Below are 22,773 nucleotides of genomic sequence, written 5' to 3' on the forward strand. Positions count from 1 at the left end.
AGCATAACTCTTGTTCCATCAGCAAAGATTCAATTCCTCTGCCTTAACATTACTAGCTGTGTGACACTGACCAAACACTGTCACATACTGACTAGAAGAACATCAATGCACCAATCAAAGGGGTCGCCACAAGTATGAAAGTGTTTTCGTTGCAGTCTTACACCAGCTTCCCACAGTAAGTAGAAAGAAGGCCTTAAACAGAGCAGAGTGCATGTCCTATGTGTGTAACCCTGTCTGCACAAACAGGCCTTAAAGATGTCATGTCGATAAATAAAAAGTGCAAAGAACAAATAATGCAAAGAATATCTTTTTTCTACAGCCATACACACCTATTTTTTTTTTTCAATTATTATTACTAATCTTTAATAATTTTTTTTATTTACATCAACTTTGTAACAGCCGACCCCTTTTACCCAGCCGGCAGCTACACTCCCAAGACCTGTGGCTTGGATAATTGACTGAGAAATAATCTTACTATCAAGCCGTACTTCTTACCAATTGAACTTTTCCCCCACAATCGACGGTGAAAAATATAAGCACACAAAAACAGGATGTAAAATTTAAATGGGTTATATGTATTAAGTAAAATAAGACATGCAAAAAATAGAAACATATATAAATATAAATATCCCTTCACCCCAGCAATAACAAGACACCACCAAATATATATATATACACACACAACAAAAACCCTCCCTTGTCCCTGTAACAAATAAACACACAACACGAATAACAATGAATGATAAACTGAAAATGAATGAGAACGTGAGTCCGGTAATAAAGAAACTGTCCTGAAAGCGGATGACTGAATTAGTGATATTGCGTTGTTTGATTCTCCCCGGAAAAAATGGAACAGCCTCACCGTGAATCCTCGTGTGTGTGGTGGATGATTAAGTCCTACCCCGGGGTCTCTCGTGGTGAGGTCCTTGAAGTAAATCCGGCAGATGGAAAAACAAACTGGATGGCTAAGCGCGATATGGAAAAGAACAGGTACAGTGTGGTCGTGATGGTGAAAAAAAATCTCCTTCTCTCCTCCCTCTTCCTTCTCCTCCTGATGGCTTAAATAATCCTGTGACGGCTGTGATTGATTGATTGTAAACAGGTGTTTTCCAGGTTTGTGGCTGTGGTCTCCTTCCATCATCTGTCCCCTTTTACAGGGACGGCATTAACTGATGCACAAACAGTAAACGGGACAATGAAACGAGACGCACTCAGAACTGACATTTAAACACTATGTGGCCCCGCTACAACTTCACTAAAGACACAACCACTAAAAGGCATACACATTTTACTTGTTACAATGTGGAAGAAGGGCAGAACAGTGTTGTTTGCTTTGCATTAAAAGTTAAATTATTGAAAGCATGAGAAAGCTGCAGGAATGTATTTGCTTTAGATATGAGGAGGGGGATCACATTACTGCCCAGTGTCAGATTTACATCTCAAAACAACTCGCAATGTCTTTGTACTCAAAAGGTATTATCAGATCTGAAGACCGCAGCTGCCAAAATCTCAAAACTGCTCAGTCATTGGAGCTGTCACAGCAAGTGAATCACTGGCTAAATACAAGACTGCTTTAGACTTTTCAAAATGATACCAAAACTCACAATGTAGGTAAGGGAGACTTTGGCAGCTATTCGATGTAAAGAAAGTCAGAATACGTGTGTGAAAGTAAATAAACCAAGACTATAGACAGCATAGTGGCAGCACTGCCCTTTCGAATATAAATGAATTCAATTTGCTTCAACACTGGATGCCACAGTGCACTTACCCCCCATGCACTGGGGGTGGCAGATTGGCTCTGGATTACTAGGCAGCCCAAGCAGTAGTTTCAGTGTTAAGAGAAGCTCGTCTGTCTGCTGTCTCGTGTTTTGTTTTTTCCATTCTGTCACGTGGTATGTAAAAGAGCTGAACTTGCTGTAGCTGTTCTACCCATTCCCACATCATCGGCTCCATTAGGCAGCTCGATATTGACTCTCAGAAAAATGGGGCAAGCATGACTAGGCTGGAAGGTTGGCACTCAGTTGGTAAATATAACATCGGCAGCAATTTTCAGTCATTTAAAAGGACATGGTCAGGCAATGAGATCAACAATTAGGTCAGCATATCTGATATATCCCACAACCAGAGGTTGAGTAATGTGACATCAGCCCTAGGATGTATTTTAAAGACTGGAAAGTGTGAATGAGTATACTAGAGATGTTATGAGCTTACCAAAGTCAATACCTTCAAATAAAGCAGTTAGAAAAAAAAATCAAACACTTACTAGCTACATATTCATGACTGCCACAGGGTCAGCATTTCAGGGTGTGTGTTCTTTCTTCATGCAAACAAACACTACTCAAGTCAAACCTGCAAGAAACAATGTTCAGTTCATTCTGTAAATTGCTGTCCTAAATAAAATGCTTTAGGAAAAACTGATGTTTTTAATCACTATATTTGTGCAACTGAGAGAAAAAAATAGTTAAGAACTAGGCCTCAACATATACACTATGATTAAAAAAAACAAAAAACACACCTTCCTAAAATTCCAAAAATAAAAAAGGAATCAATTCAGGAGAGAACTATACGACCACCAACTGTTGGGATGACCTCCTTGCTACCTGAAGGGAAGAACCAGTGGTCCTCGCATTTCCCTCCAGTCTTGGGAATCTCCAGTTTTAAATGGTACTCCCTTAAAGGATAAGTTCTGTATTTTTCAAGGTGAAGTTATTTCTTCACAAACATGCTATATATGCATTTCCCTTTTGAAATTGTGCTAAAAAATTTGACACATTCGATAATTAAAAAAAATATACAGTGGAACCTCGGGTCACGACCGTAATTCATTCCAAAACTCTGGTCGCAACCCGATTTGGTCATGACCCGAAGTAATTTCCCCCACAGGATTGTATGTAAATACAATTAATCCGTTCCAGACCGTACAAGCTGTATGTAAATATATATATATTTTTTTTTAAAAAGATTTTTAACCACAAAAATAGTTAATTATACCATAGAATGCACAGTGTAATAGTAAACTAAATGTTTACTTACTTCTTCTGGAATGTTTACTTCTTCTGTTTGGGTTGTCTCTCTCTCTCTCTCTCGCGCTCTCTCCTTCGCGTTCTCGCACTCTTTCCTTCGCGTTCTCGCACTCTTTCCTTCGCGTTCTCGCACTCTCTCCTTCGCGTTCTCGCACTCTCTCTCTCGCTACACAGGGAGGAACTGAACATATGCGGAAATCATTGGCACGTACAAGCCGGAAGGGAAACTGGCTTGTTCGTCACCCAAGTGTGTAGTCGTTAACAGATGCAAAAAAGTTTGGCGAACTTTTTGGTCGTAACCCGATTTGTACGTGGTATGAGATGTTCGTGACCTGAGGTTCCACTGTATCTTGCCAGCAGGGCAGTTTGCATGTTCTCCCCGTGTCTGCGTGGGTTTCCTCCAGGTGCTCCGGTTTCCTCCCACAGTCCAAAGACATGCAGGTTAAGTGCATCAGCGATCCTAAATTGTTCCGTGTGTGTGTGTGTGTGTGTGTGTGTGTGTGCACTGCAGTAGGCTGGCGCCGTGCCCTGGGTTTGTTTCCTGCCTTGCGCCCTGTGTTAGCTGGTATTGGCTCCAACAGACCCCCGTGACCCTGTAGTTAGGATATAGCGGGTTGGATAATGGATGGATGGATGGATATCTTGCCAGCACTGGCATGGGGCACAGAGGAAAAGCTTGAAAACTTACAGAATACATCTGTTTTTCAAGCCAAGACTGATGCAGAGTATTGATTCATGTCTTCTGTGTTTCCCAAGCATGTTTGTGACAACAAAAGGGATCTGAAAATACTAATTTTATCTCATATTCCAATTTTTATTGTGGTAAAGATACATTTTCCATTTACTTGTTTGAGTTCTCACATAAATACGGAAGTAAATCGAAACAAAGCCAACTACATGGCACACAAAGTTTACTATGATTTGATCTTTTGAGGTATGAAAGGTTGTTGCACAGAGAAAGACTAAATGCTGAGCTATCACATACAGATAGTCTTCTTTTAAAATGGATGAATCCGATAATATTGGTGTTTTGTTTTCCAGGAAGTGTCACGTAGAACCTATCTTATAAAGTGTGAATAATCTCAAGACGACGATCAATACCTGACAACTGTCTTGCCTTGAAAAATGGACATACTTGGTAAGTTTTTAAGCTTGTCCTCCATGCACTATAGACTACAGTGTAAAAAGCACCAGTGCGGGCAAGATTTCTTTTCTAATTTATAGAAAGTGCTGAAGTCCAGAACACAATTTCATGTGGCAAATGCATATATAGAACGTTTGTATAGAAATTACTTTCACTTGAAAAATAAACTTATCCTTTAAAAGAGCTACTGATTTATTTTACCTGATTTATTGCTCATTTGCATGACTCTAAGTTGGATTATACAGGTTTGCAAATTTGTGGAAGAATGAATAAAATTGAAAATACACCCACAAAGTGTGATGGCATTACTGTCATAACTCCCCAGTCCTAATTAGTGTGGACTACTTGTGTGTTAGAAACCCTAATAGCAACTCCGATAAATCTTTGAGCTCAAGTGTTCACCTCTTCAGTCAAAATTCAAACCAACATTAAAGTGAGTTGGCATTAGTTATCTCCTGCACATCTAGAGCACTGAATAGATTTCTTTCTTTCAAACATTCATTTTCTGAGCAATTTTATGAAATTCCTTGTCTTTGGGAGCTACAGTGAAGCCCAACTACAAAGACTGCAAGGCAGTAAAATGTCTTTTTCAGTAAAACTTTCATTTTAATTTCACATGAGCTATACCCTGAACAGAGGTGCAAGTGAGGCCTGAAAAAAAAGCAGAACAATGAATAGATGTCCTCAATGAAAATACCAAGGTAAGGACACTCAACAATCATTAATCATTAAAAGACAAAGCATAGTGTTCAAGTAGCTACAAGGGAAAACTAATCTTCCACTAGCCTCTCATTGTTCTTGTCTTATATTCATTGACTATGGAATGGTTTTTGGCACACTGTCATGCCATAACGAGAAAGGATGCTTCATACAATGACGTTTACCTCAAAAATGCAATGGAAAGAAAGATTAACTAACAAGCGACCATTGAGAAAAAAAAAAAAAAAAACCCAGAAGGTCTATAGTAATACAAAAATTAGACATACAGTGAACACAAGGAAAATATGGCATGCAGTAATGTTTTATTTACATTTGTGGAATGATAAAGATACAGTTATATGAAAAAGTTTGGGAACCCTTCTCAGCCTGCATAATAATTTACTCTCCTTTCAACAAAAATGATAACAGTGGTATGCCTTTCGTTTCCTAGGAACATCTGAGTAATGGGGTGTTTTCCGAACAAAGATTTTTAGTGAAGCAGTATTTAGTTGTATGAAATTAAATCAAATGTGAAAAACTGGCTGTGGAAAAATGTGGGTCCCCTTGTAATTTTGCTGATTTGAATGCATGTAACTGCTCAATACTGATTACTTGCAACACCAGATTGGTTGGATTAGTTCGTTAAGCCTTACACTTCATAGACAGGTATGTCCAATCATGAGAAAAGGTATTTAAGGTGGTCAATTGCAAGTTGTGCTTCCTTCCCTTTGATTCTCCTCTGAAGAGTGACAGCATGGGATCCTCAAAGCAACTCTCCAAAGATCTGAAAACAAAGATTGTTCAGTCTCCTGGTTTAGGGGAAGGCTACAAAAAGCTATCTCAGAGGTTTAAACTGTCAGTTTCAACTGTAAGGAATGTAATCAGGAAATGGAAGGCCACAGACACAGTTGCTGTTAAACCCAGGTCTGGCAGGCCAAGAAAAATACAGGAGCGGCATATGTGCAGAATTGTGAGAATGGTTACAGACAACCCACAGATCACCTCCAAAGACCTGCAAGAACATCTTGCTGCAGATGCTGTATCTGTACATCATTCTACAATTCAGCGCAATTTTCACAAAGAACATCTGTATGACAGGGTGATGAGAAAGAAGCCCTTTCTGCACTCACGCCACAAACAGAGTCGCTTGTTGTCTGCAAATGCTCATTTAGACAAGCCAGATTCATTTTGGAACAAAGTGTTTTGGGCTGATGAGACAAAAATTGTGTTATTTGGTCAGAACAAAAAGTGCTTTGCATGGCGGAAGGAGAACACCACATTCCAAGAAAAACACCTGCTACCTACTGTCAAATTTGGTGGAGGTTCCATCATGCTGTGGGGCTGTGTGGCTAGTTCAGGGACTGTTACCCTTGTCAAGGGCCGGATGAATTCAACCCAATATCGAAAGCTTGCATATTGTAATCTTTTTAGTTAGCCAATAAAAGGTGTCATTTTGTTCAACTTTTCTCTACATTCATAATGGCTAACACACAGTACAACACCCTAGTACTACAACCCAATATCAACAAATTCTTCAGGATAATATTTAAGCATCAGTCACAAAGTTAAAGTTAAGCAGGGGTTGGATATTCCAACAAGACAATGACGCAAAACATAGTTTGAAATCTACAAAGGCATTCATGCAGAGGGAGAAGTACAATGTTCTGGAATGGCCGTCACAGTCCCCTGGCTTGAATATTATCGAATATCTATGGGATGATTTGAAGCAGGCTGTCCATGCTCGGCAGCCATCAAATTTAACTGAACTGGAGAGATTTTGTGTGGAAGAATGGTCAGAAACACCTCCATCCAGAGTCCAGACACTCCTCAAAAGCTATAGGAGGACAGCATCTAGAGGCTGTTAGATCTGCAAAAGGAGGCTCAACTAAGTATTGATGTAATATCTCTGTTGGGTGCCCAAATTTATGCACCTGTCAAATTTTGTTATGATGCATATTGCATATTTTCTGTTAATCCAATAAACTTAATGTCACTGCTGAAATACTACTGTTTCCATAAGGCATGTCATATATTAAAAGGAAGTTGTTACTTTGAAAGCTCAGCCAATGATAAACAAAAATCCAAAGAATTAAGTGGGGTTCCCAAACTTTTTCATATGACTGTAAAATATACACAAAAATAAGTACAGAAATTACTAAAAAAAAAAATGTTCTCTATATTAAAATCAGCATTTCAATTTTTTCCTTTAAAAGCTCTACCACCAGTAGGCTCAACTCCCCTACAATGTCCTTTGAAAATGGATAAAAAAAAAAAAAATTCAATTATCAATCAAGTTTTTTTTTTTATTTTCAGATCATTTTCAGAATAAAATGATGATTTATTAACATTGGCTCCGGCCAAATCAGTGTCAGCTCATAAAAAGGAATCCTGCCAATGCGTTAAATTAACCAAGACTGGGATTTTCCATTTTAAGTCTAAAAATATTTTGGCTGGCATAGAAGCTAATAAATTTAATCTCTTTAAAAAGGAAAAAAATCAAAGTCGTCTCCTAGGAGAAGGTAGCAAGGGGTGAAGGAATTGTAATCTGCAACAGGTTAGATAGGGGGAGAGAGAGAGAGAGAGAGAAAATGTGCCAGAAAGAACAAACCAGGGGGCATTACCAGAAGACGACAGAATGCGGAGAGGCCTTTTCCCATTATCATACTGAACCATATGTGTTTTGAAAGTTTGATTCAAAGCCTTCTCAATGCAGACAATACTGTGAGAAAGAAAAAAAAAATAGCCTTCCTGGCCCACAATGTACCTGGGGTCAGCCCAATTAAAGCAAGTTAAAAGCAAACATTTCTGTTGTGTAGTTACACATGATAACACATCTGGCGCTATCTAACCACCTCATGAACTTTTTGTACGGGTTTTCACCACTTCATTTTTAGGCATTAGGGGCAGCAATGCAAAACTGGCCTAGGTATGGAAACTCACAGATGAGTTACACTCAGCTAAATGATACGGATAAGCTTTGATGTAATCAAGTCCATGGCATCCTCTATTTCAGGGGTGGGCAATGTCAGTCCTGGAGGGCCGCAGTGGCTGCAGGGTTTCATTCCAACCCAATTGCTTAATTAGAAACCAATCCTTGCCAATCTCCGACCTTATTTAATTTAATGGCTTGTTAGTCGGCAATGTCAAGTTCTAATATTGTAGATTTTGTTCCTTTCCAAGGATATCATCCAAATGATTTGAAGCCTAAAACGGATAATTTTCAGTCTGTCACATTTATTCTATTAATTGTTTTATTAAATCAAACCGTGCATGGTGAACACACATAGGTGTAAATGGAAACAAGCCAGATGGAGAACTGCTGGCTGCTTGGGTTATTTACATCTTATTGCTAATAAGGAGCCATTAAAACAGCGAATGCAGCTGCTTTAAGACTGAAACCAGCACTTAAGGGTGGGGAACCTTAACAAGCGAGACCACTAAAATGAAGCATCAAAATGCCACTTAAGCAATAAGTGCTTCATCAGCCAAAATTGGCTTCTTATTAAGAAACAGGGTTGGCACAAAAACCTGCAGGCACTGCGGCCCTCCAGGACTGACATTGCCCACCCCTGCTCTATATCAATCCACAAAGCTCACGTTGTCTTACAAACTTTACCAGTAAACTAATGCATAGCGCAGGACCAAGTGGACTTATCACCACTCAAGTGACACTACAGTAAGTGATATCTGACACACACAAATGAGCAAAATTTCAAATGGATACTATCTACACCCGACAGCAAAGTATTTGAGAAAACTCTCAGATTCATAAATTAATATCATTTTATTCATATAAATAATACATGAAAAAGCGATCTTCAAATAAAGCCACAGTCTTTATTCTGGGATCTCTTTTTTTGAACATTATTTACTTCTCATCTCAAAATGGACAATCTATTTGAATTGTTCTGCTCAATCAGCATGACATGTCAGGTGATTTAAAAACACTAAACCATTTACAGTGGCAGGGGTTTCATTTTTAAAGGTGCAAGTAACACTCGGACTTCCAGTCCTCGAAGAAGCGGTGTTCACAAAACAAAAGCACCCAAAGTCACTTCACAGAGGTTGCTGCAATGTCTTTTACTGCCAACCAATGTCACTTTTTTTTTTTTCCTGAAGGACATGCCATGTGCTTGTGTGTCCACTGTTTTCTTGGCAGCCACGTCATCCCCGCTTGTCATGTGAAGGACTTGGAAGCCCAATAAAATGGCGAATGAAGCCCAAATCTACAGTTCTTTGGTCATGTATGGCTTTCTGTTGCACTCAGAGTGAATGACTGGAGTTTACAGCCTGGGCAATGTGCTTCACTGTAAGCAGTTCTGTTCCTTTCAGCAATGCCTTGAGTTCATGCAGCTACGATTGTTTTATGTAATTCTAGTTTTACAAAATAAAGAATTCTAAAACTTCCCAGGTTTCTGATCCACGCAACAAAATTGCTCAGACCATATCTGCTTTATAGATAAGAAACCTGGACAGTGCATGAAATGAAACATGATGCTACTGAAATGGGGATGTTGAGATGGATGTGTGGAGTAACAAAGCTTGATATGATCAGGAATCAGAGAATCAGAGGAACAGTTAAAGTTGGTGAAATATATAAGAAATAACAGAAAAGAAAGCTAAAGTGGTATGGGCATGCCATACGAAGAGAGGTAAGCAAAGAGAGGAGATGAATCATAGATGTGGAATTGTTAGGATGGAGGAGAAGAGAACAACGTGGATGGACTGTGTTATGGAGAAGAGTACAATAGACGAGAGTAAGGGAGGCTGGTCGGAAACAAGAAAGTCAGAAAAGCTTTACAAGATGAAGAAAATAAAAACTAAATAATGGAAGTTCATGCTAAAGAAATAATAAAAAGGCCACTGATAGAACAAGTAGAAGTTTACTTAATGAGCACAACATGCACAGGAAATATGAGCAAAAAATTTCATCTGGCCTCTGTCCTAATGCAGTAACTGACTGCTGCACTCCCCATTAGTTACAAGGGGCTGCCAGCACTGGATGTGCCCTCACATCCCCACCCAATAACCAATAAGCACATTGTTTGCTCCCAACTGTCAGATTTTACTATTATAAATGATCATTTTTAAATTAATTTTATATACAGAAAACCACAATTTGTTTTTTTACTTATTCTAAGGACATGCAGCATTACATTCACACCACATTTCTGAGCCCTCCAACTAATACTAAAGGTCAATGGGCACCAATCTCAAGAACATCGGGAACAAAGCTGAAACCAACCTCGGCCAAGGCACCAGTCCACTGCAGCCACGTTTACTCACAATGGGCGAATTTAAAAATCACAGACAGATATAACATGCATGTCTTTGGGATGTGGGAAGGTTATTTATATTTTTTTTTTTTTGAGGTAACATTCCCAAGTTATGCATATTCTCAGGCTCACACTCTTCACTTACTAAAAATAAAATGAAGGGAAGTACGTCTTTGGAACCAAGGGTCACATGCTTCAGATAAAGTTAGAATTATTCCAAGTATTCCGACAGCTTTACAAGTTATAGATCATTTCCTTTCTGCTTTGGAAACAATGGTGCAATGGTATGCACTCTATACTGGAAATGGCAAGTTTGCTCAGCTCTATGCATTTGCGTTGAAACTGAACACCAGCATTTCTCATTTGCCTTCATTGTCAAAATATGCAAGTTTTACATCAGTGACAGTAGTAAGGCTTGTGGTTGCCTGCACCAGTAATACTACCCCTCATTTACAATGACTGCTCAAACAAAATATGATAGCTTGGCAATAAAACTGGCCAGACGATGCACGTTACCAATATACTCACTCCAAAGCAAACTGTGAAGCACTAAAGGAGTGCAACTTTCACATGTGAATCTCTGGAAAGCACTGCTCTCTGTGGATGGAGCTACATTTGTCACTGTTAGGTTAAATTAGAGAAAATATACTTTAGTAATCCCACAAGGGGAAAAAAATGCCACAAAACAACAATCATAAAAACATAAAATACACTGATATCAACTCAAAGTACACCGATACTTAGTATTTAGTACTTAGTATAAGCCGATAGAATAAAAACAATAAATATGCTGTCGCAGTTGTGGCCTTTGTCCACCTCTTGAACCCTCAGGTACCACTCCAGACACGTTGTAAAAGCACAATAACTATTTATTTTGTTATAACGTGCACAAAGCACCCTCCACTCCACACTATTCATATACAATAAATCACCAATACTACAAAACTCTTTCCTCCTCGCCCAGACACTTCGCCACCCTACCTCCCAGCTCAGCTCAGTGTCTGGGCTTTCCCACAGTCCTTTTATATCCCCTGACCCGGAAGTGGTTCCTAGACAAACCCACAAGTCCTTATTCCCTCCGGGTCAGGGTAAACAGTCCTTTCTTCAGCCCGGGAGCACGTCGTTCCTTCCTGTCACGTGATGATGACGCACTCCCGGGTTATAGGGCACATAAGAGCCCACTAGCCCTCCTACAGTGACTCCCGGTGGCCCCCAAGGTATCCAGCAGGGCTGTGTATACAAACTACAAAGTCCATGAGGCCCTGCTGGAACTCGGGGCAACATCATGCTGTCCGGAGGGCTCCTCCTAGCGGCCTGGGGGTGGCGACCGGAGTCTGTAGCCGGTCGTCCATCACAATGCTAAAAAACAACTGTAGCAAATTGAAGTCTTCACTATTTTCCTATAGGTTTTGGCTGGACTGAAGGAAGAGACAATCAGGAGACAGCACTCAACTGCCTAATGGCAGCAGAGAGGAGAGATCCCCAGGGGCACTTCTTTTTAAACCATGAAGGGCTAAATGTACTTCAGCGCCCCCCACCCAGGAGGGGATGGGCAGAATTGTTCATGATGGATTCCAATTGTGCCACAAGCGCATCTCCAGAGTCAGTCCTGTGATGGTGCTGGCTTTTCTGCTAAGTTGGTTTAGTAAGTTCGTTTTGTATGATCGGACCTCAAGTTGCTTCCCCAAGAAACAACACACTGGGTACAACGGACTGGTAAAGCATTTCCAGCAGCTTGCTGCACATATCAAAAAAAAAAAAAAAAAACCAAGACTCCTCATAAAGTACAGTCTTCTCTGGCCCTTCTTATACAGTGCCACTGTGTTATCAGAGCAGTTCAGTTTGCTCTTTATATGGACCCCCAAGTACATGGACCTCTGCACCACCTGCACTTCTTCCCCCTGAATGGTGAATGGCCTTAGGGGCTCCTTAACAGACTGGAAGTCGATGATCATATTACGACCATATTAACTGTGTGTTTGGAAAACACCATACTCCAAAGCAGTTCCTAAGATAAACAAAGAAACTGTAATATTTACATAAAAGACTCCTAGGATTTGTACAGTATAAATGTAACATCATATAACATTATCACACCTGATTCACCCAATTCAGGGTCTCATAGCTAAAGCAGCCCCGGCCAGGCCACCAGTCCACAGCAGGGCTCACTCACACAATGCCAAGTTAGAATCATCGATCACCTTCATCAGCATGTCTCTGGGGAAAGCAGCAGCAAACCAGAATACCTAGAGACTGTGCAAACACCATACAGGCAAGTCCTGGGCAACACTAAACCTGCGAGGTGGCAGTGCTATGCAAGTGAAAAACCACACGCAAAAACTCCAAAGAAAAAATAGAATATTGCAGTGAGTGGTAACTGAGCGCTCAAATGGAACATAAGGCTTTGGCACCTTTAGCTCTGAGTGAACCATTTATTCATTTGCTGAATCTGCATTTTCCAATACCCTACACTGGCTGAATGGTTAGTGTTGCTGCTTCATAATTCCAGAGTTGTGGGTTTGAATCTTAGTCCTAGCATTGGCCACATTCTCTATAAACCCTGTGTCCGCTTGGATTTTTCTTCCACATTTAAAACATCCTCATCTCCATATATACTGTACTGTACTGTACACTAGTGTATTAGATGACTGCCAGCACAAGCAGGTGTGTGTTCCTGACAGACTCCTGCAGTGAACTGACAACCCATCCAGGCCTGGTTCCAACCTCTTGCCCAAAGCTGCTGGGTTGCACTTAACTTCCTTCACAAAGATAAAGCTGATTCAATAGTTGATGGAAAAGTGTAAGTGAAGTTCCAGGGTGGGTTTCTGTCTTGTGTCTAGTGTTGCCAAGGTAAGCTCAGGCTCCACACACCTGTGAGTAGGATAAAACAGATCTAAGAATCATTTTTATATGATTTCAATAGTTTCTTTCTAGGAATCTGGGCAGCCCGGGGTCCTAGAAACTATTGAAATCATCAGAACAAAAAAAAAATTTAAATGTACAGTTGTCAGGTAATTGAAATGAACTATTCTGGGCGTCTCTCTCCTAGGAGGATTCGTTTTGCCGACGTGCTTGCATCGCTTGTACATTAGCGGCTGGTGGAAAATTAAAACGATTTTGTCTTTCTTCTGAGGTTTCGTTTTGCTGACGTGCTGGCCCCCCGCTTGTGTTATTAGCGGCTAAACAAGCTGTTTCTTTGGAGGTGGAGCCCTTACCCCGACTCCACCTCTCACTTCCGGGCCGGACAGACACACACACTTCCACGCGTAGACATTTATATTTATATATATTTATATTGTCATAGAAGAGAAGGATTGGCTTGCATTCCAACCAGGATGGATGGATGCCTTTATAATGGAAGGATAGAAGGAGACCACCTGCCAGAGCCACGTGCTCCCCTAGTCCAACAGGTGGCAGCAGCTCTCCGGTGGGTCTACTATATACACTCAAGCAGGGCTTCATGAGAACTGCTGTTCCATTAGGCAGCCCTGCAGGGTCTCATAGGAGCCACCAGAGGGAGCTGTGGGGAGGAGGTTTTCTCCTTTTAGGGAGGTTCCGGAAGTTCATGGAAGTTCCTCCTGGATGAAACCTGGCAGCACCGGAAGAACTCCCAGGTCTGGTATAAAGGAAGCCACTCCTGCTCCCTTTAGTTCAGTCAGAGTCAGGTGGATAAGGACAAAGCTCACTGAAGAGGAGTGGAAGAGACAGAGAGAAGGAAGAAGACTTTCTGTAATTGTATTTTTGCAATGTTCAGAAAAGCCTATGAGAGGTATTTGAACACAATCAATCACTTGTTTACACCCGGGACCTGCAAAGTTGTGGTTCTGTTTGGGTTGCTGCAACGCCCCCTACTGGTCACAATATATAAAATGCTAAGTTAACCCACTCACTCACCAAACAGAAAAAAACACTATTTCCCCTTTAGGTAAAAAGCTGAAATACGGCAAGATGTCAAAGACTGTAGGTATCCACTAAGAAAGGGCATTTTGATATATCAGTATTTTGGGATAAACCCCCCAACCCACGTGTGCACACACACACACACACACACACAAACAGAAAAAAATAAATACCCCAGTTAATAACATCACCAAATTAAAGAAAGAAAAAGAAAGTTAGCTGCCCTGTGTTTTTTTTATTTGTCAGTATGTGTCGGTAGTAATGCTGCATTGAGGAGGGCATTCTTAGGCATGTCCTTTTTTTTGCCTCAGCAGAGGAATGGGGCTTGCATACACAGTACAGTACTCCTTATTCTGTCCTCACAATGCAGTATAAAATACATTCAAATTCCAGCCAGACTGGATTGTTGAGAACTCTTATATACATAAACTTTAAAGAACATTTTTTTTTTGGGGGGGGGGGGCCTTGGTGTTAAAATACATGCAATATTGCAGAGAACTGGGGGTGTCCTATTCAAGATGAGACCCTGATATGCCACTATGCTCCGGTTCGAAAAGCAGACACAGGAAAGTGCTGCTCTGTTGTTCCAGTCCACTTGAGCCAGGAGTGATGACATGCCTTGGTCAGTTTAAAAGCTTGCATGGACAGTACATAATACAGGTGGACACTGTACATAGTTCACAATACTATTTCTTTTCTGTTCAGTGCTTAAAACTTTTCATTTATTACTTAGGCCATGTAAATGACCCTGCAGGTCAGCTCTACCATCTATGCAGGACCTATTTACACCAGAAGATGCAGGAACAAAACTCTCAGGATTATCAAAGACTCCTCTCATCCCAGCAATAGCCTGTTTCATCTGTTAAAATCAGGCAAAAGGTTTTGTAGCATCCCGGCCAGGACAGAGAGACTCAGAAAGAGTTTCTACCCTCAAGCCATAAGACTGTTACATCAGAACATGCCATCTTATCCATGACCCACCACATACTTAGACTGGACTGTAAGTTGTACTATGCCGTCTAACCTTACCTTGTTTTGGAATTGGTCTGTCATTTAACTATGCACCAGTCTAACTTTGGTTTTGCACAATAATCACTGCACTATTGCACCTTAACACTTAATTCTACTTTATTCACTTAATTTTACTTATTTATTATGTTCTGTTATACCGTTATCTTTCAATCTAGGACTTTTTTGTTTAATCTCACAGATTCTTCTAACTTTGCACAGTTTTGATAAGCGGATCAGGATGCATTTCACTGCGTGTGGTCCTGTATAACTATGCATGTGACAAATAAAGAATAAAGAATCTTGTTTAAATGTTCAGTCAATGCGGTTTGTAAAAAGTTAAAGTAAACCACAATTCAGTATATTCTGCTTTTGATCTAATTCTCCAAAACTTTGAAACAGTACAAGATTTAGGATAAATGCGCTCCATTCAAATCTGATTGATACTGTCATTCTTACAATAAGTGCTACAGGGCGAAACTATATTTATACCCAAAATTTCCATTATTCCTACTAATTAATTACCTGTTTGAATTCAAAAGAATACAGTTTCCTCTAAAGTTTGTTTTGCAATGAACATCAACAAAAGCCAAGTCACTAGGAAAAGCAAGAATTGATTAACAGCATGGTGGCGCAATGGTAGCACTGCTGCCTTGCAGTAAGGAGCCCTGGGTTTGCTTGCCAGGTCCACCCTGTGTGGAGTTTGTATGTTCTCCCCGTTTCCTCCCACAGTCCAAAGACATGCAGGTTAGATGCACTGGCAATCCTAAATTGTCCCTGGTGTGTGCTTGGTGTGTGGCGCTCTGCCCAGGGTTTGTTTCCTGCCTCGCGCCCTGTGTTGGCTGGGATTGGCTCCAGCAGACCCCCGTGACCCTGTCTTAGCATATAGCAGGTTGGACAATGACTGACTGAGTGACTGACAACAGGAATGTTTTACTTGAGTGTAATTCTATGTAGCATGTTCAAGACTAAGGAGCTCCCTTGGTATTAGCTTCATTTGGGGGGGAAAGAAACAAAAAGTACCGAGTTACTTACATAGAATTTCTGACACATCCAATTAACCCTTGGCACTGTAACAGAGGACCATTTTCCCAGGTGAAGCTTGGTAACACAGCAAGTGTTTTAGCACATTTGAAAGTCCACAGCCTGATAATACTGTAGATAGATTTTCTGAATTTATCACCAAGGGCTGGAATCGTCCTAAGTGAGCACACATCTCATTATGCATTTCCACTTTTGTAGCCACATAAACCTCAAACGGATTGTTTTCCGGTCAGGAGAGGAACACCTTTTACCAGCAGTGAGCTCATGGCAGGAACAGGCCTGACACACACAGCACATGTACACACAAGTCTGTATCACCATACCTGTAGGGCCTGCCCTTTCAGTCCTATCTTATTTTCATATACGGCACATTAACCAAAGTAAGGAACAGGAAACAACAAGTCAATCCCAAAAAATAAACAGACATTTCACTTCCTGTATTATGTTTTAAAATAGTTAATATGCCGACCTTCAGGTTATTAAATGACTCTGCTAGCAGAAGTGGAGACAGAACCGGTTACAGAGTGTCTAATAACCTTCAAACCTCTACCAACGTCCTTTATGGATTCAGTTTAAACAAAAAAAGGGTTTGCTGTATTTCCATTCTTTATCTGATAGTTATCCGGGAGTGGCTTTAAGTTGTGGAAGGAAAGCATTTCTATTCAAATCTCCTTGCAACCAGGAGCTCCCCTGGGGCACAAATTAGAGTACAGAAGACCTTTCAACCTTATCTAAAGACAAAGCGCTGTGGTCATGCAGGTTTTGAATTAAACCTCTACAAAAATAAGCTGATGAGGACCTTTAAGTAATACCACACGACTAGTGAACCATACCTTCAGATCACTGATTAACCAAATGCTCTCCCGAGAGGTCAAGTAAACGTCTTACTGTATTTCTGACCAAACACAACACACGAGCATTCAACAAATGAGTTCAAAACTAGTAAACGTCCGAGTGTGTGTGTGTGTGGGGGGGGGGGGGGGGGGGCTGTGGGTATGGTGTTTAAATAATAATAATACATTTTATTTATATAGCGCCTTTCCCATGCTCAAGGCGCTTCACAGAGTCTTAGAAAAAAAAAAAAACAGCAGGGTATGTGTAAAATTGTCCAGTTCTTCTTAAAGGCCATCACAAATCAGGTGTGCAAAGCATGGAAATCATTTCTCCTCCCTTTATAAAATGTTCCCAGAAGCCTTAAGTACACTTGCTGCGGGACACCAACACAAAACCAAATTTTACTGGCGCTAACTCAGCAGGGCAGCATTCTTACCTCACAGCAATTTGATTCTAGAAAGGTACTGCTGTAAGCTTTGCTTGAGTGAATTTCCTCCCACACCCAAGGACATGCCACAGGCAGACCAGCGACATTAAAATGGTGCCAGGGTAATTGTGGATGTGTGTTCTTTGGGATGCCTTGGTGCTCTGCCCAGAGTTGATCCCTGCCTTGCATTTCATGCTACTTGAATGGGTGGCAACTCTCTAGGAATTTATACTGAAAGGATAGAACATTCTCATATCCAGTTAGTCCAATTCAGAGTCAAGAGGTCAACAGCACTGGATGCAAGGCAGAAGACACCCGGAACAGGGAGCCAGCCTATTCACACACACACACTTCTATGTCTTGACATTCAGTTGGGGTTATCTGAAATTACCAGTTAATCTAAACTGTATGTCAATTTGTACTTAGAAGATACTCAGGCAGAGATCCATGCTGGTATGAGGAGAGTGTGTAAACGCCACACACATGGATGCAGGATTTGAACCAAGAGCAGTAGATTCAAGGAGCAGTGCTAGCCACTGTGCCATCTGTACTAGAAGGGAGCGTGTGATGATATCGTGTTGCCGCACCCACCACACGACGAACCCCCTGGATTGAGACCCGAGTGCAGCGGGTGACACCTCAGCACCACACTGGAGCAGCATGAAGTGTTTTGTTTGTTTTTTGTGCCAATCCTGCCACCAACCCCCACGTTTTCCCTGTTAAATTGGAGGACCTCCTTGCAGGGCTGGAAGCAGATGAAGCTGACCAGAAAAGAGATGGGATGCATCAGTATACGTACAAGTGAAACAATCGATACAAGCAAACAGGGAAGTCTGGTAAAAGCAGAAAGTGACTTGTGATTAATAAAGTAAACGAAAAGCTGCAAGGCTAAAATTGAGAAGGAAAACGATAACCCTATTTGAATTTGAGTTTTCACACAAGTTAAATGCAAACACAACATTTAGAAACCCGCTTCAGGCTTTTTATCAGATTACACAATTTTTGCAGTGATTTTCAGCCGCAGACTTCATTTATATAATCTTAGCGAGACAGAGGCGCTCGCGTGACCTTCAGGCATGCAGTCAGACGTACCCGGCACCTCAGTCCAACCAGTCTGCAACTCACACCAACTAAAACAAACAGGTTTGATTTTGTCCTTAAGTTGTAGGGCTGGGCTCTGTGTGCGCAGGAGCTGAGAATCAATGTGCATTCGGCCAGAAGTACAAAGCATATAAAATGCAGCTATGAAGAATAAGGAAGAGAACCTTGGTAACAGAAGACAAGCTTGTTGATCTAATGTCTCAACATACCACAATAGAATGGGAAAACAGCCCGAGATTGCTATCCTGGAAAGCATTTGTGCAGCACCAGCTCTGTCAGGCAGCATAGTATTAGCTGTCACAAATGGGGACAAGTCACGCTACTTTGGAAATGTGAAACTGTGCTGGAAAGTCATAATGGAGTTGTGCAACCTGCCATGCAGTCTGACATCCTCAGGCAACCAGGCAGTCACCAAGTCTGTCATCCCCACCAACTAGAACAGGGGTCGCCAACTCCGGTCCCGGAGGACCATCGTGGCTGCAGGTTTTCATTCTAACCCTTTTCTTAATGAGCGACTTGTTTTTGCTGCTAATTAATTTCTTTTGAATTCATTTTAATTGATTTGTTCTTGAAGACTCTGACCCTTTAATTGTTTCTTCTTCCTTAATTAGCAGTTATACAATCATGAGATACAAAATGCGCCAAAACAACTGGTGTCCATCATACATTATCTGAAAATAAAGAACGATGAAGGACTCAGGAATGTCGGTCTGCTCAGGTCCCCAAAACATATGACCAGTGTTCTTAGAAAAGAGGAAATCCACAATTTCGGGAAATGTCTGCTATTGCATAATGAGAGCAGCAACAAGCCATGGAATTAAAGAACGGGTTTAATTAACTCTTTGAGGGCTGAATATTTTTTCCAAAAAATAGTTTCTGAAAAGCAATGGTTTCATACAGAAATTAACACAAAACATCTGTTGCTGCATGCTGCGGCTGCCAGTTTGCCAAGAATGTGCGGCAGGCTTGCTGCCAGGCTGTCTTCACATGGCATGCGCAATCACGGTTGCAGTGCATTGCAATGTGGTTTCTACCTCTTATCACTGTTAAGTGGCAGTTCCACCTGGTGAACATTGTCAGTATCACGATTAGCTGGGGACCAATCAGCTGAAGCTGGAACCACACTTGTATCAAAATCGGAGTCCAACAAGTCACAGTCCAGTGCAGAGATAATAGGCAAAATGTCGTCTGTGGAGTATTTTGCTTTATGCATTTGCTTTGATCTCTTGCCAGATGTCAGTCCCGTTTTGCCATTGTTTGCACCTTGCTACTCACGGGAGCGCCGGAAATCTCGGTCAAACCAATGAATCTAACTTTCCGTCAGGCAACGAGAGTCCAACTGAAACATAACAATTGGTTTTGTCACAGTTTACAGTTGATTACCATCGTCAACTCCTCCTTCTGATAAAAGTCGACATCAGCCCTGAAAGTGTTAACAAGACTCGGCGCCTCATTAAGCAACTGGTTGGAGTGAAACTGGTTGGAGTTTGAGGCCCTGACTTAGTTGGTCTTCTGCTGGCTCCCTCACTTCACATTTCATTTCTGTTTGGGTGCCATTTAAGGAAAGAAATGAAGCAATTATGAGGAACGATGAAATTCAGGGGAACAAATCTTAAAAAAAGCAATTCAATTAAAATGAATTCACAAGAAATTACTTAGCAGCACAAACAGGGCACTCGTTAAAAAAAAAAAAAAAAGGTTAGAATGAAAACCTGCAGCCACGGTGGTCCTCCAGGACCGGACTTGGCGACCCCTGAACTAGAATTCCTGTAATTTGATACTGGCTTTAATGGGGTCACTGGAAGCGAGTCCGGGACAGGACACCAGCCCACTCGCACACACACACACACACACACACACACACACACACAATTATGTGATGTAATGCCATCACATTGTATGCAGCTATTATCAAAGGGGGCACATGCCAAAGGAAAATGAAAAATGAAATTGTAATCACAAGCTTCAGAAAAGGGTTGTGTCAGTATAGGCGACCAGGTACACCCATCTTGAAGTTTTGCCAAGTGTGATGTTACCGGTTAGAAGCCCGACTTCAAAACGACTTTGAGAATTATCAACTTTTATTAACAATGCTGACGAAGCACTGCAGTGAATAATAGGGAGGGAAAAAAAAAAGCAGCAGTGTTAGATGACAGTCTTTAAAAGGCAAGCTGCCATCCATACCTTTCACATCAAGATAATAAGATAACAAAAGCAAGTTAATGGAAGACAAGCAGAGCTGGAAGTGCCTGAGACATGACAGAATTTGGCCAGTCGCAGCAGGGACAACTCTTGCCTTGTTATGGTACTAAGGTGCCAAACAAGAGGAGGAAAACTAATAGTAGGGCACATTCCCTCAACAACCCAAGATCTTTAAAAGAAAGAAAAAAAAAACACCTCTAAGAAAGACAAGCAGCACGGAGACAGACGTGTTGCTTTTACCAAAAACCAAAGAAACACAAGACAGGAACAATTACAGAGTGCAAAAAAAAAAAATAACTAACTCAAAGAACAAAAGGAAAAAAAACTAAACAGAGTGGACTCACTGAGACAATCTGTAGAAGGTGTGCCAAGAACTGAACATGGGAGGGACTCATCTGTTCCCTAAATGCACAGGACAATCCCTCCTCCTCCTCCGCTAGCAATCTCTGCCATATTAACTCCCTTGAGTGGGCCTGCAGTCAGCTCTCCTACTGATTATGAACCTCTTCAGGACAAGCAGGGGCCTGCCATTCAGACCCACCTTCGAAATACGCTTGTGGTCGGGTGACACGGCAGGGTCTCAAACTATGTTCGTGTGCCACTGCAGAGCTTCTCATTCCAACAAGTGTTCAACTAAAAGCTGGTTACTGTAGCCAATGGAACTTGCCAGTGGAATACTGTAAATGGCTTCTTCTAGTTTTCCCATCGGTCACATCAAGATATCAGCTTAGAAAAATCAGCAAAATATTTTGAGGACTTGACTGGATTCGCCACACTCGTGTCTTCCACTTTTTTCTTTCATTTCTTCATAAAGCTTCCTTCATGCAGAACCAAAGAAAAGGTAACTGCCCTCCTGTTTGCTGACATTTTATTTTATCTTCATCTAACAGGCCAACTCAGTGAAGAAAAATGATTTGATATATTTTATTAATCCCCGAGGGGAAATTGTCTTTTTCATTTGACCTTTGCAGTTAAGGTGATCAGAATATTAGCAAATAAGTGAGTGGAAGGGAAAAAAAATAAAAAGAATTGAGGTTACATAAATGCATGTGCACTAAAGGTTATGACTGCAAAAAGTACCTTTCTCAGACTCATAGAGAAGTAAAACTTGCTCTGTTAGTAACTTCTGAAACTGAAGAGAAAAAGCAGGAACAGGCAATCGGAACAATTGATATGACAAATTTAGACAGAGTGTTACACTTATAAAACATTTTTCTAGACACTCAATACACATTAAACAGTAGGGAAGCCACTTCAACCCTCACCAATCTGTAACAGGGCTGGTGAAGGGGCGAGCCAATAAGGGACAGAGGACCAGAATTGACAAGGTCATAGTGGCCAATATAGACAGCACACTGGGGATACGGCCTACTTTTTTGAAAGACTGCAATGGATCTTCTATGGCCACAGAGAGTCAGGACCTCAGTTTTATAGTATCTCATCCCAAGGACGGCGCCATTTTTACAACACAGCGTCCCCGTCACTGCACTGGAGAATTGGGATCCACACAGCGCCCCCTGCTGGCCTCACCAACACCAACCCAAACACTACCTAGCCAATCTCCCATCCAAATACAGGCTGGGTCCCAAATATACTCAGCTTCTGGTGGATTATCTGTTCTGAAGTGCAGGAGGCATTCAGTTCTGCCTGAGCAAACAGCTGGAACAGAAATCCACAGCCCTGCAAGTTCTGTCTAAACTCCAAGTTCAGATGACTCTTGGGTGTCCTTGCACCCTTAGCACTAAGAGGACCTGTGCTCACCTGTCATCCAATCTAGTACTGGTCTCTGCCATGTGCCCACTACCAACAAATAAAGGCACTTGCAGGATTGAACAAATTCAGAGTTTCACTATCAGAAACGAACGAAAATCATACGTGTTCAAAAACATCTCAAATAAAAGCAACAAATGTTGTCTACATAAAGTGGCTGGAGCAAAAAAAACAACAGTCACACAGCAACCCGAGCCTGAAAATATCAGATATTGAAAATGGTTAGATTTTACTGTCATTATTTATGATAATAACTTATACAGCACATGTTTAGTCAACTATTAAAACACTGTCTGAGATGGACTGAAGCCCCAGATCTAATCTTGCAATGTTTACACGATGAAG

The 22,773-nt window shown here is 41.2% G+C and overlaps 1 long non-coding RNA gene across 2 annotated transcripts in view; it reads right to left on the bottom strand.

Moving 5' to 3' along the window:
- LOC114665782 (uncharacterized) overlaps positions 1–22,773 on the bottom strand; it is a 79,834-nt gene that overhangs the window by 56,021 nt on the left and 1,040 nt on the right. The gene's annotated exons all lie outside the window — the stretch shown is intronic.

This window comes from Erpetoichthys calabaricus, chromosome 15 (genome assembly GCF_900747795.2).
Source record: "Erpetoichthys calabaricus chromosome 15, fErpCal1.3, whole genome shotgun sequence".
In the NCBI taxonomy this organism is placed as follows: domain Eukaryota; kingdom Metazoa; phylum Chordata; class Cladistia; order Polypteriformes; family Polypteridae; genus Erpetoichthys; species Erpetoichthys calabaricus.